The sequence below is a fragment of the Pinus tabuliformis genome, chromosome 8 (assembly GCF_031772625.1).
Source record: "Pinus tabuliformis cultivar Carrire ecotype Pingquan chromosome 8, CPIR1, whole genome shotgun sequence".
Lineage (NCBI taxonomy): Eukaryota > Viridiplantae > Streptophyta > Pinopsida > Pinales > Pinaceae > Pinus > Pinus tabuliformis.
The window spans coordinates 1117055387-1117070366 of NC_142294.1; positions in this window are offsets into that span (position 1 = coordinate 1117055387).

Below are 14980 nucleotides of genomic sequence, written 5' to 3' on the forward strand. Positions count from 1 at the left end.
AATCCTGTAAAAGCGAGCTTCGACAAACCATCCAAGCCTGAAACATCGCAATCATTAACCATTAAACTATCTAACCCGTAAGCACCAAATCCCTTAGCTCTTGACCCTTAATCCCTTAAACCCTAACCCCTAATCCCTTCACCCTTAATCCCTATACCCTAAATCCCATAATCCTCAAATCCCCTTCCCACTTAACCCCCAACACCTCAATTAATTAACTATGTAGGCACATCCGGCACTATCTTGGCTAAAAAGGGACCTAAACAAGGAGGTAATGTAGGTGCGAAAACTCGACACTATTTATGGGGAAATTGATGATGCAATTTCCGGTGTTATTTACAATGCTACTTCTGACACTATTTTCTGGCGCTAATTTTGACGCTATTTACGATGATATTATTTCCTGAATATAGCCTAAATGTTTTGTCCGGTGAAAGAAATACCAAAAATAATTCCATCCCGATAAATAACAATGTCTTTTCCAAAAAATTAGAGAAAAAAACATTAAAGCAGTCCTTGGAAGCAAAAAAGGGAGCTAATCATAGGGTGTTATGAAACCAGCTCACAAAAAGATAGAAAAGAGAGATCAACGCCTTCAAAATAAGCCTCTTCGAGGGGGCAACCTCCTTTACATTACACAAATGAATAATTCTTGAATGATACAAATGACAAGACCTCCTTTCTATATATACGAGTCTAAGGGGTCATAATATAATCAGAGCCGACATAACAGTAATAATGTAAGGGCACAATAATAACACTAGTGGGATTCTATGGGGCACAATAATAACAATATGGGGACTACATGGGCGCAACAATATAATAAGGGGGTCGCAATAATAACAATAAGGGGTTAAACTAGTAGTATAGGGACCTAACATGCCCCTCTCCTTCAAAAAGTGTTTTCCTCAATGCTTGAGTAGTTCTAAAAGCTTTTGTATAAAAATCTTGTCCTCCCATGTGGAATATTCAGCGGGTAAGTTCTTCCACTTGATGAGATACTCTGAAATTAATCGATTTCGTAGCTGTCGGGTTCTTGTTTCTGTGACTGCTTCAGGTTCCAATATGATTTTGCCTTCATCGTCAAGTTCTGGAAATATTATTTGAACTGAGATGTTATCATTAGGTAAGGTCTCCATTTCTCAAGTGCATGTAGTATTGCCAGCATTTCCTTCTCATAAATAGCTTTGTGTAAATACTTTCCTTTGATTGGATGACTTTCGAAAGAAATGGATCTTTCTTCTTGCATGAAAACATCACCAATTCCATTTCCCGAGGCATCGCATTCTAGAACAAAGGTTTTTGTGAAGTTTGGCATAGCTAAGACCTGTGCTTGGCACATCGACTCTTTAAGATGTTCAAAGGCCTTTGTTGCTTCTGGAGTCCATGAAAATGCATCTTTTTTCAATAGTGTTGTTTTCATAATGTCTTCAGTCTTCATTCTAATATGATGATTTCTTGAACAAAGATCCAACATGGTAAAGTAAATTAATCCATGCAATTCATCCAATAATTCATCAATGACATGAATGGGAAACTTATCTTTAATAGTGAGCTTGTTGAGCTCCCTACAATCCGGACACATGCGTCATGACCTATCCTTCTTGTGCACCAATACTACTGGAGCAGAGAAAGAACTTTGACTAGGTTGAATTATACCAGCCTCTAGCATTTTTGCAACCATACGTTCAATGTCACTCTTTTGGGCATACGGATATCTGTAAGCCTTGATGTTTGGAGGAACACTTCCTGGAATCAAATGAATAGCATGATCATGATCATGAATAGGTGGGAGGCCTTTGGGAGTCTCAAATACCTTGGACGATTATCCAAAAAGTTTTGGAGATCTGGAGAAATAGGTGATTTCAATGTGGGAACCTCTAGCAAACATAATTGTGCAATTACACCACATTGTTTTTCCTTTAGAAGCTTTGTCATGACGTTAGAGCTGATTACCTTTCCCAGTTTCCCTGTGATACCCCTTAATTTAACTTCCTTTCCTTTTGCAAAAAAAAAGAAGTTCTTGAAAATTAAAAGTTAACGTACCCAAAGATTATAGCCATTGGACTCCTAGTACAACATCAGCACCACCCATTGGAATGGAAAGCATTGGACTATTCAAAACATATTCTCCCATGGATAGCTTGATATTATGGCACTTTCCAGAGAAATTTATGGTTCTTCCATTTGCAACCATCACTTGACACTCTGGTGCTGGATATAGGAATCAATTCAATTCCTTCGCTATCTTCTAATGAATAAAATTATTGGTACTGCCCGAATCAATCAACACTATTACCTTTTTCTTCTTGATATGACCTTCTATCTTAATAGTTTGAGGAATGGTAATTCCTGCCAATGCATTACAATATATGGTCATATTCATTTCTTAATGCTCGATTTGATCTTTCACTTCTTGAACCTTCTTCTTCTTGATATGTCCTTCTATCTTGAGAGTTTGAGGAGTGGGAATTCTTGCCAATGCTTTACAAGATATGGTCAGATTCATTTCTTCTTTCTCTAGGGTTGGTTCCTAGTGTATATCCTCTTCTTTTGACCTTTCTTGATCCTTTTCTTCCTCCTCTTCACAATCTATGTAAAATAATTTCTTCTCAACACACTTATGACCTTTAGTGTATTTGCTATCACAACTGTAGCAAAGCCCTTTTTCTCTTTTTTCTTCCAATTTTTGGCGTGTAAACCTTGTAGGTTGTGGAAGGCTAGGAGAAAAAACACTTCCATATTAATAGTTGTGAGTGGTAGGATTCCTTTTTCCATAATTCCGCTTTCAATTTTTCTTGCCAACCTGAATGCCTTCTCCATAAGGAAAATTTTAAGAACCACCCTAAATTTATATGTATAATAAATGGGCTAATCCCCATGATACATAGGAAAAATGGGAGGCGATTTTATCAATAATATAATATGTATATATATATTTTTTTTGGTGAATCTCTCACTAGATTATATTATCTTGTACAGTGATGGAGAATCTTTCACTGAATTATAAAATCTTGTAAGATCTTGGCAAATCTTTTACTGAATAATAAAACATTGTGAAGTCTTGGCGAATGTTTTGTTAAAGTATGAAACCATATATGATAATAAGAAAACATATTCATTAAACTATAATATACTAACATACATGTTTGGAAAAAAGAAACATAATTTTCTCTTCCTACAAACAATGTTCCAAGTTTCAGTGACCGTGTTTGTCAAGGTTCTTATAATACACTCTTTCATATCCTTCTATTAGTTTTGATAATATTCCACAACAAAGTTCTTGTAGGTGTTGATATTGACCACGAGTTTTGTCAAGGTAGGAGAGATTAATCTTTTCTCTACAACTTTTGTCAAGCTACCACTTTTTTCAAGTTATCAAAATTCTTTCTTATTCCATAGACTCCAACTGCGAGATAAAAAAAACACAGCAAGTTTGTTACCCCAACACGCCAACAAGTAGCAAGCCCCAACTATATTATATAAGAAAGTATTAGGTATACCAAAGGCTTGAAGGGGATCTAATTGAAAGAAGTGACTATTGTGAGAAGCCTTCCAATCAATATATGAATATATAAATGTAGATTTATTATTATTTTAATTGGAAATCTTCAATTAAATAATAAAATTTAATTATGTCTCTCCCAATCTAAATTGCTTATTAGCATAATTCACTACCCTCATACATATCACAATTTTTAACATCCTTGTAACATGTAGATTAATTTCCTTTTTGGTGAACAATCTCCACCTTTTAGGAAAATATGGTGCAGTGGCTCCAACCCCTACAGATCATTAGGACAAACTAAGAATAGCACAGAAGATGAAAGGTTGTACAAACTAGCTTATTTTTCAAACAACTAATCCAACATCAGTACCTAAACTTTTTCATGAAGATATCATATTGAGAATGTTTGAAAAATGGTGGGAAATATTCATATTGAGAATGTTTGAAAAATGGTGGGAAATCTTCTGCGAGGGTGATGCGGAAAGAGTGATAAGGTTTCATTGTTTTGAATTTTTTTTGTTAAATCAAAAAAACCAATATTAATGGAGATATTGGTATTTTTTACTAAATTTTGTGAAGTGACTAAATGTAGCTTTAACCATTCACCTTAAGATGTTTTTACAATATAATCCTAAGTCTATTTAATATCTTCGTTATCATAAAAACCAACATGTATCCATCTTAACTCCACATCTACCATCCTTAGAGGGATGAAATCTATTTATCCCTCTAAGCACTTGGTAGACCCAGAATTAAGATGGATCTAAGATGACAGAATTTCTCCTTTAAATAGCCTATGCTCACATGAATACCATGGTATTACCATGGGTCAATACCATGGGTTATCATAAACCTGGAGCTTAAAAATTACTATTAGTAATTTATAAAAATTAATAAAATTAATAATTATTTTTATTTTATTTTTTATTTTAAACAAGTTAAAATGTTTAACATACATTAAATTACAACACCCATTTTAACTCTTGATCCACCAAGCCCCGAGAGGGATCAAATATTTTTTCACTCTATGTTAGTTTGCATATCATGATATTTGATCCCTCTCGGGGCTTAGTAGATCCAAAGTAAATATGGATCTATGCTAGTTTAATTCCCCCTTTAAATAGGCTACATTTCACGTGAATACCATGGGTCAATACCATGTGTCATTTTTATTTTTATTAATACTAATATTAGGGTTAATAATGTTTTTTTTGCATGGTATTAATAATAATCTAGCCCATGGTATTTGGCACATAGTATTTTGCCCATAGGTTTCACCTAAATATAAAGCATTTTTTGAGTGTTCGTAAATATAAGGTGACTTATGGTGTAAATATAAAAAAATGTTTTATTTATTTACCATACCTCTCATTTATTTATATTTTTATTAATTTACCATAACTCTTTCACTTAAATAAAACCTCTCTTTTGAGCCTTCATAAATAGAAAGAGGGTTATGGACTAAATATAAAAGTATGTTTTATTTATTTACCATACCTCTAGTTCATTTATATTTTTATTTATTTACCATACCTTTTGAGTAAGTATAAAAAGAAGTTTTATTTATTTATCATACCTCCACTTTATTTATTTTTTTATTTGTTTAACCCCTTGCATATATATAAGGTGACTTATGGAGTAAATATAAAAAATGTTTTATTTATTTACCATACCTCTCATTTATTTATATTTTTATTAATTTACCATACCTCTTTTATAAATATGGTATTTGGCCAATAGGATTCACTTAAATAAAACCTATTCTTGAAAATTAGGGTGATTGGAAGGTTGTAACTCCTAATTTCAAGGGCTAAATTTACTTTTTTTACCCTCTCCCTTAAAACAAGGTGGGCTAACCTCCATACCTAATTTTTTTATAAAATAAATTTGAGGCGATTTGTAAAAATGTACTATGATACAAAATATTCGCCCACTAAAAATTTAAAACCCCTTAATTTCGCCTAAGGGCGAAAATTCATCCCTAAAATTTTCCATCATTCTCCAATGAATCAGGTTCCCAAAGATGAACCTCATGTTGAATGTTATCCTTTTTGTCCCTATGAAGACATCAATCATTTTCTTCTCTCGAATATCATTTACCCTTATATTCAATTTTTGGAAGTCCTCAATGTGCTCTTCCATTGAACCCTTTTGTTTGAGATTTATCAATTGGCTAAAGAAGGTGTTACTCTTTGTATCCTTATAATGTGCTATCATTTCCTCCGTGAAAATTGACCAAGTGACAAGTGGTTTACGAGAACAAAGCCCTTTATACCATAAAAATTGATTCGATTCTAAATATAAAGATGCAATATGTACCTTTTGTAACAGTTGTACACCATGTAGATCAAAATATTGCTCCATCTATAGTATCCAATTTACCGGATCCTTGCCATCAAACTTCCTCATATTGATTTTTCTTAATCTTAGGAGCTCGATCTTGAATCTGTTGTATCTCTGTAATTTCGGATCTCCAAAGTCTGAAATTGCGTCCTGCAGTAGCCCTCTGAGTCCTCTTTCTAACCCCACAAGTCCGATCAATATTGGATTCTGCAAGGAAGAGTTATGTCAAATCTCCCACGGTGACTTGATTATAGACTGGTTCAGTAGAGATAACTTGTACGAAGTGCCACGTGTCAGTGTTTTGACCTTAGGACCTAAAACTGATGCAAAGGAAACTACAGTCTCTCCTATGTCTGTAACTTCTTACGAAATTTCAATCTAATGCTCAAAGAGAAATTTATGACGATTTTCCCAAGGTCACCTTTTTGGGATGTAATTCGGGAGCCTGCAGAAACCCTAAATGTTTTGGATTGTATCTCTGAAAAGATAAGTCGCAATATTTCGTCTCAAATGGATTGTTATTTTAGCTTCTGAAATGTCACAGAAAAAAAGTTATAGCGAAAACTCCACAATGACCTGTTTGGAGCAGCAAAACCCTAGAATCCAAAGCTCTGATACCAAATTTTATGAAACCAACTCACAAAAAGATAGAAAAGAGAGATTAACGCCTTCAAAATAAGCCTCTTCGAGGGGAAAACATCCTTTATATTACACAAATGAATAATTCTTGAATGATACAAATGACAAGACCTCCTTTCTATATATAGGAGTTCAAGGGGTCATAATATAATCAGAGCTGACATAACAGTAATAATGTAAGGGCACAACAATAACACTAGTGGGCTTCTATGGGGCACAATAATAACAATATGGCGACTACATGGGCACAAAAATATAATAAGGGGGTTGCACTAATAACAAGAAGGGGTTAAACTAGTAGTATAGGGACCTAACATAGGGATTTGTTGTAGTGAGAGTGTTGAAATCTTAGATAATGTTCTCAGTTGTCAAAGGTCACCATTCATTAAGACAGGTCTTGGCTATGGAAAAAAACAAAATACCCTCTAGGGGGATGGAGGAATTAAGTTCATAAAGCCATCACAAAAAGAAAATAAAGAAAATCCTAAAAGTTATGCTAATATTTTCAAAGACTCCATCAACAATGAAAGTAATAGCAAGAAAGGAAATAAGGACCATCAGAAACGTAATTCTTCTCACAAAAAAAAAAATGTTTAGAAGATATTTCCACTAAGATGGCCTTTCACAACCCAGTACCAAAATATTTTCCTTGGCTATTATTTTTCTTGCAATATTTTTATCATAACGCAATATATTGTAGATCTTATGCAAGAAGTGATCATGTGAAAGATAGAAATAGAGGATCTTATAGGACCTTAAAGAATGATTATGTAAGCAACAAAACCATAAGTTCTCATGGATTTGTTGATGGAAACTACAATTCATTTCCTTCGTACTTGATGACAATACTAAATGTTATAAGTGCAAAAATTATAGGCACATAGCATGTAATTGTAGAAGCAACATAATAAAGTATTCTAAACAAATCAAGGAAGAATATGTTTTTACTAGGCATAGAGAAGTATACATAAATGTGTGGAAAATGAAGCAAGAAGAATAGAAGAATGAAGAATGTGGACATGCATTATATGCTCAAAATAAAGGAATCCAATGGTACATTGATAGTGGATGTTCAAAACACATGACATCATATCAAAACAAATTTCTCACCCTAAAGGAAGTAAAATGAGGCAATGTTACCTTTCTGAACAATTCTTTTGTAAGGATACTTGGATAAGGTACGGCTAAGCCTTGATGATGGAAAGACAAGCACATAATGTCTTATATGTTGATTGGTTAAAACACAATCCACTAAGTGTCAATCAAATATGCAATCAAGGTTACAACCTCACATTTGACTCTAAAGGATGTGAGATAAGCAAAGTAGGTTCGGGAAGATTAGTAGAAAATACAAAGGGAACCTTGAGCATTATATAAGTCCTCGATGAATTCAAAAGAGAAAAATATTGTATGTGACAATTGGTTATGTCATAGAAGGATGGGTTATATAAACTTGGACAATCTTGTAAAACTCAGTGAGACACATGTAGTAAGAGATATGCCAAGTATCTCAAAAGTAATGTCAAAGTGAGAAACAAATGAGAGTTAGTTTCAAAACAAACGAGTACTTAACATCAAAGCCATTGGTACTTGTACACATAGACATAAGTGTGCCAACAAGAACACAAACTTTAAAGGCTGAGAGTTATTTTATGTTTCTTATTGATGATTACAAAGAATGACATTGCTTACATTTTTTAAAGAAAAATATGAAGTATTTGAGAAGTTTAAAGCTTTCAAGAAAATGAGATTGATTTAAAATCAAGTGCTTAAGAACAAACAGGGGAGATGAGTTTATCTCTAATGAATTTAATGAATTATGTGAGAATCATTGAATCAAGAGACATTTTTCAGTAGTAAGGACTCCACAACAAAATGGAGTTATAGAAAGGAAAAACATATTGTATGGGAAATGGATAAAACAATGCTACATAAAGCCAAAATACCAAACACGTTTTCAGGAGAAGAAATCAACACAATAGTCTACATTTTGAATAAAGCACAAATTAAAATAAATAGTGGCAAGACACTTTATGAATATGGGAAGGTAGACCATCTACAATCAAATACTTCAAAGTATTTGGGAGCAAGTGTTCTATAAACACAATTGAATATAATTTTGGCAAGTTTGATTGTATAATAGATGAAGGTATCTTTGTTAGCGTAGCATCCAGAAGTAATCCCAACAAATGGTACAACAAAAGGCTACTCAAGGTGGTAGAAAGTATTGATGTAAGAGTGGATGAAGCAATACCTCAAAAAGAAAAGTCACAAACAAATGAAAATCTAGAGGAGACAATCTATAGAGAATGAGAAAAGGAAGGAGAAAGGAAAGAACGAGAAAAAATAAAATACTAATATCCAAAGACACCATCCATACTTTTCCAAAAGTATAATCCAAAAAATCATATTTTTGGTGATATAAATACAATAGTTTAAACTAGAAAAGGATTAAAAGTGCACCAAAACAAGAAAACTTTTCTTTTTTATCCAAAATGGATCCCAAGAACTTTACGCAAGCTAGTGAAGGTGAGCATTGGATTAATACTATGGAAGGAGAATTGAATTAGATTGTACCGAAATCAAAATACAAGAATGTGATTAACACAAAATGGATCTTTAGAAACAAGTTGAATGACGATGGACAAGTAACAAGAAATAAAGCAAGATTGGTCTGTAAAGGGTGTGCTCAATTTGAGGGTGTTGAATTTGAAGAAACCTTTGCTCCAATTGCAAGAATTAGAAGCAATCAATTTTTTTTAGCATTTGTGTGTTTCAATAAATTAAAAGTCTACAAATGGATTTCAAGTCAACCTTTCTAAATGGAAATCTAGAAGAAGAAGCATATATTGATCATCCGAAAGGATTTAAATTGTTAGAAAATGAAGATCATTTATGTATATTGAAGAAGGCACTCTATGGACTAGAGCAAGCTCCCAGATCTTAGTATTCAAGAGTTGAAAAATATGCACAACAACAAGGTTTCAAAATAGGAGTTGCAAACAACATTATTAATATCAAAACAAAAAATGAAAATATGTTAATCATTATGGTTTATGTGGATGATATCATTTTTGGAGGTAATGTTGACAAAATGAGCCAAAAGTATGCAAAAGAAATGCATAAATAATTTGAGATGTCCATGATTAGAGAATTTTCATTTTTTCTAGGTTTGTAGATTTCTCAATCACGCAAAGGCATATTGATTTCTCAGACCAAATACATCAAGGAGATGTTGAAGAAATTTAGAATTGGAAGATTGTGCACCTATCAGTACACCCATAATGATCGGATGTAAATTCAACAAATATGAAGAATTCCCATAAGAAAACCAAACACTGTAGAGGACTGGAAACCTACTATATGTGATTACATCAAGGGAGACAGCATGCAAGCAATGAGATTGGTTGCAATATTTCAATCTACACCAAAGGAGATGCATGTGCAATCAAAAAATAGAATTTTCAAATAACTTAAGGCCACATTGGACTTTCACTTATCGTATTCAAGAAGTAAGGACTTCACTCTAACATCATATATAAATGCATATTGGGTAGGAAGTATTGGTGATAACGAAAGTACAAGTGGAGGAGCATTCTTTCTAGGCAACTATCTAGTATCATGGTTGAGAAAGAAGCAAACTTCAAACTCTTTATCCACAATAGAAGTCAAATATATTGTAGGAGAAACATGTTGCACACAAGTTCTATAAATGAAGCATAAACTAAAATATATCAAGATGGAATATGATCAACCAATCCAATCATCTGTGACAACACAAGTGCAATAAAAAATTCAAAGGACCATGTTATGTACTAAAAGACGAAGCATATTCTTATCAAGTACCACTTCCTCGAACAAAATTACAAGCCAGAATACATTTCCACCAAGGAATAAGTTGTAGATATATTTACCAAACCCCTTACTAGATAAACATTTGAATATCTCAAACAAAAGTTGGGATTGATATCTCGCTCATCCAGTTAATAAAAGGAAGCACAAGCTCAAGGGGAGTAACCATTTGTCATTGATGTCAAAGGGAGATAAGGTGGAGACAAATGAAGAATTACAGACACAAGGAGAGTCATAAAAAAATGGAGTACTACAATATTGTTGCAGAATTGACAGGCGGTTTCCTTTAATGACAAAGGGGGAGATTGTTGGAAATATTGTTTGGATGCCCAATTTTTGTTATGACTATTTTGGATACCTTATCATTGAATCAATTTTTACTCTGAATACCAACATCAAATAGAAGCATATGATATATGGTTTAAAATCTTATTCTAAGATATTTCCAATGATATATGGCACTTCCTCTAACTTCATAGGAATTAGGAGATATGAAATATTCTGTCAAGTAGGTCCAACTGGAAAGTACAAGTTGGCCCAACCAGTTTTATAAGTTGGCTCCATAAGTGAATGTAGAAACACTATAAATAAAGGATATATGAGTGCATTTGAAGACAATCCAAGCAAGAAAATATTTGAGGTGTGCAAGAGAAGTTGGGAAATATTCTTGGGGTTTTAAAGGTGGAGAAAAAATGTGATTTTTGGAGTGAACGAGTCATCTTATCATTTTCACCATAACGTTTCTTCTAGGATGTTTCATATGGTGAAACTTTGAGGAGATAAAGGTGATATTTTCATATACACATGATAAAAATTTCAGGCATTGGTTCACTACACTTTCATCGATATTCTATGAGGAAGTGAGGGTTCTTTAATGCTCCTGAAAACTGCTTTAAACAAGTGAGTTTGGCATTTTCGCTATATCTTATTTTCTAATATGTTTCAGACTATGAAATCTTGAGAAGAGAGAGAGAGGTGAGATATATAGGTACCTATAGTAAAAAAAATTAAGTTTGGTTTGATATAATTTGGGAGATATGCCCTATAGAAGTTAGAGTTTATGAATATTCCTAAAATAAGCTTCAAATTTGCTAGTTTGGCATTTTCGCTATGACTTTTATTTTCTGAGATGTTTCAAACTATGAAACCTTGAGGACACAAACGCAAGATCTCTAGGTACCTCTGGTAATGATTTTAGACTTTAGTTCACTATACCTCCGAAGATATGCCTTGTGGAAGTTAGGGCTTCTAAATGACCCCAAAGATTAATTTCAAATTGGTGAACTTGGAATTACAAAACCATGTTTGCACAATTGGATATGTGGCATGTTGTACAAGTTCATTCTTGGGAAGAGGCCAAAAAGAACAAGTTTTAGGAGAAGCAGACCTGGTGAAGAAAAAAGGACAAGTAGACATAGTGAAGGTAGAAGTACCAAGCATACTTGCTAAAATTAGAAGAAGTAAGGGAACTCAATGAAATTAGTTGGTGCCTACAAATATTTGCAACAATGGGGATTAGTGTCTCTAGTAGGTTGGTGCCTACAAATAATGACTATGATCAGGATTGTTGTCTCATGGAGGTTAGTGCCTATGAATATTTGTAGTGGTGGGTATTTGCGTCTCCAATCAGTTGGTGCCTACAAATGATTACAAAAATAAGTTTTGTGGTTTTCTCCCAAAATGGTCTCCACATAAACCTTGTGTTCCATGTTCTACAATAGATAGATCTTCGATGTGATTATTTTCTTATGGTTCATGAATATTTGAATAGGTAAAAAGTATCTTATATTGATTCACCTCCTCACCCTTCTCAATGTAAATGTGTGCTCAACACTAGGCCCATAAATTGTCTTTGTCTACCCATAACATGTGCTCTATCCATCTCGATAACAAATTCCAAGGTGAAGAAACCTTTAGCATGCATATGAATAACCACAATATCCTTTAAGAAATATCTCAATTTTGTTGTGTCCAAAGCTAATATTGTTTTATGGAAGACTAAACATCATTGAAATTATAGATCATACCATGTATCATACATTACTCTACCTTCTCAATAATCCACATTGATTCAATTTATAAGGTTAACTCCATGGTTACGTATTCCACCAAAAAGATTAGAAGAGGGTCTTCTTATATGGTGAGAAAGAGTTTACTTCAATAATCAAAGATAGTATTTTTATTAAAATATAAATAAAATCCAAAGTAGAAAAAAAAACCATAAAATACTAGACTATATTTATATTAGAGAAAGGAAAAAATCCATGACATTACCATAAGGCTTACACCCAAAATCAAATTCCAAATTGAGAAAAATTTTAATGCAACAACTATCATAACAATTATTCATACATATAATTAGAAATATTAAAATAAAAATAAAAAATAAGAAAAAAATACACATCGTTTTTTTTTTAAATTTGAACAACAAAATCAATGAAAAATCTAGAAACAAGTACCATAATTTTCAACATTGACATTATGTACTCACTTTTTAATGTTTCCACCATTTCAACATCTTTTTATATAAATAAAGCATTTCAAAGTTTGAAAGCAACTCTTGTCCTACCCGCATTCGGTTCACAAATACTCAACCACCTTCCCTAAGTTGAGCTTAACAAATTTCACCACAACACAAAAATATAATTATTAATTAATCACCTTGTGAAGCATGTCATCGTTTTCTTGTGTGTTCATTCTTGGTGACATTTGTATATTTTATTGAAATGATGTTTTGATTTCTAATTTCAATTGATTTTGTAAGGGTTGTTTTATTTGTAGGTACAACTCTTTAAAACATTTTTGTTTCAATTAAGTTTTTTTAATTGATTTTTGGGTTTGTTTTAATATTTAATTTTGATTCATAATGTTTGTTTTTTGGCTTCTTAATCAAATTTTTCATCTTTGTCTAATAAAATATTGTAATTTTATAGGCTCCAAAGGATAGTTTCATTAGTCGAGTTTTTGTTGCTAAGTATCTCGTTTATCAGGAGGTTACAGGGCCAAACCTCCTTGACGCCCTTAGGGTTAGGCCGACGGGTAGATCTCTTCAGATTGATCTACTTGAATTTTATTGTGGATGTAACAGCCACTCGGTATCCATGAACCACCTTTAAAAAAACATTATAATTTCTTTGGTTAAGACCTTTCAAATAGTCAACATCATAAACAAGAAAATTGCTTTCACTATATAATTAATTTTAAAAATAAATAATAAATATAAAAATAAATAAAATACTATTTCATTTTTACATATTCCTTAATTTCTAAGCTCATAATTAAGAAAATAAAATAAAATAAAACCAAAATAAAAAAACAACAAACAAACATCAACATTTTATAAATAATTCACTAATCTTTTTATTATAGTTGCTTGATGTCCTTTTTATTGGCTTTTGAGTTTGTTTTAATCTTTAATTTTGGTTCACAATATTTGTTTTTGCTTCTTTGTCAATTTCCTCATCTTTCCTTTGAGAAAACATTGTATTTTTTTGTTAAGAACTTAGCAATTTCTTTTTTTGGTTTATTATAACATATTTTTTCATATATCAAGTAATCAACTTTATAAACAAAGAAATTGTTTTCACTTTAAATTTTCAAAAAAAAAACATTTACTATTTCATTTTAGGATATTCCTTAATTTATAACATCATTTAAAAAAAAAATATCAATTATTTCATAAATAATTCACTAATCCTTTTATTAAACCACATACATCAATCATATACAAAACTTGTTAAATATTCCAAAAATATTGAATTTTACATTTTATGATCCTTAAATAAAAAATAAAAATAAAAAATAAAAACATTTCAAAATATTTTAATCCAATAATTTTTTTTATTTTTAAGATTAAGTTTCCATTTTTCCTAGAGCAACGTAGTTTTTTTTGCTCAAGTAAGAGTGGAACCTTCAATTAACCGAAAAAAGGGATTACATATGGTACACGTCTTTACCAGTGTAAAGACCAGCTCAAGACATACCCGTTGCTAGTTAACAGACAACAGGGTCAACAAAACCCAAAATCATACATCGCATCACGGAGTTACAAAGACTCAAAAGCAAATGCACACAGGATTCCCGACTTGCGATATGCGAATTCCTTTTTCCACCGTTGATCTAATTCGCCAGATCAATGGTTGTCGCAAGATCGCATCGCAACGCACCACCATGTGATTTCACCGTTCTCACATGCGAAATGCGAAAACCACCGGACTTCAAATAAATTGAAACCGCGTCGATAATCTTCTTGGGTCCGCTCGCCCAAGCCTAAACGCTCAATCACCACCGTCGAACTTACCTTCCATCCAATGGTCGAAACTTCCTCCGATCAACAGAGTTGCTCAGTGATCTAGAGCCATCGATCAAAACCCATTTGATCCGACGATCTATAATGACATCACCTCAGACCACTTACACGACAATTAACATCCTTATGGAGCTGATAAAGATTAAACCACTTTAACCTATAAACGTTCGGGTTCGTCCTTGCGGTTAACATTCGGTCCCTTTCCAGCCCGATATCCGTTGGATGACTAAGGCCATTAAATCCCACAGTCTGTGACCCTTCATCTAGCAAATAGGTTAACCAGATCTCGACCCCCGTAGTTGACTAAGACGTAAGCATTGACTGCGGGA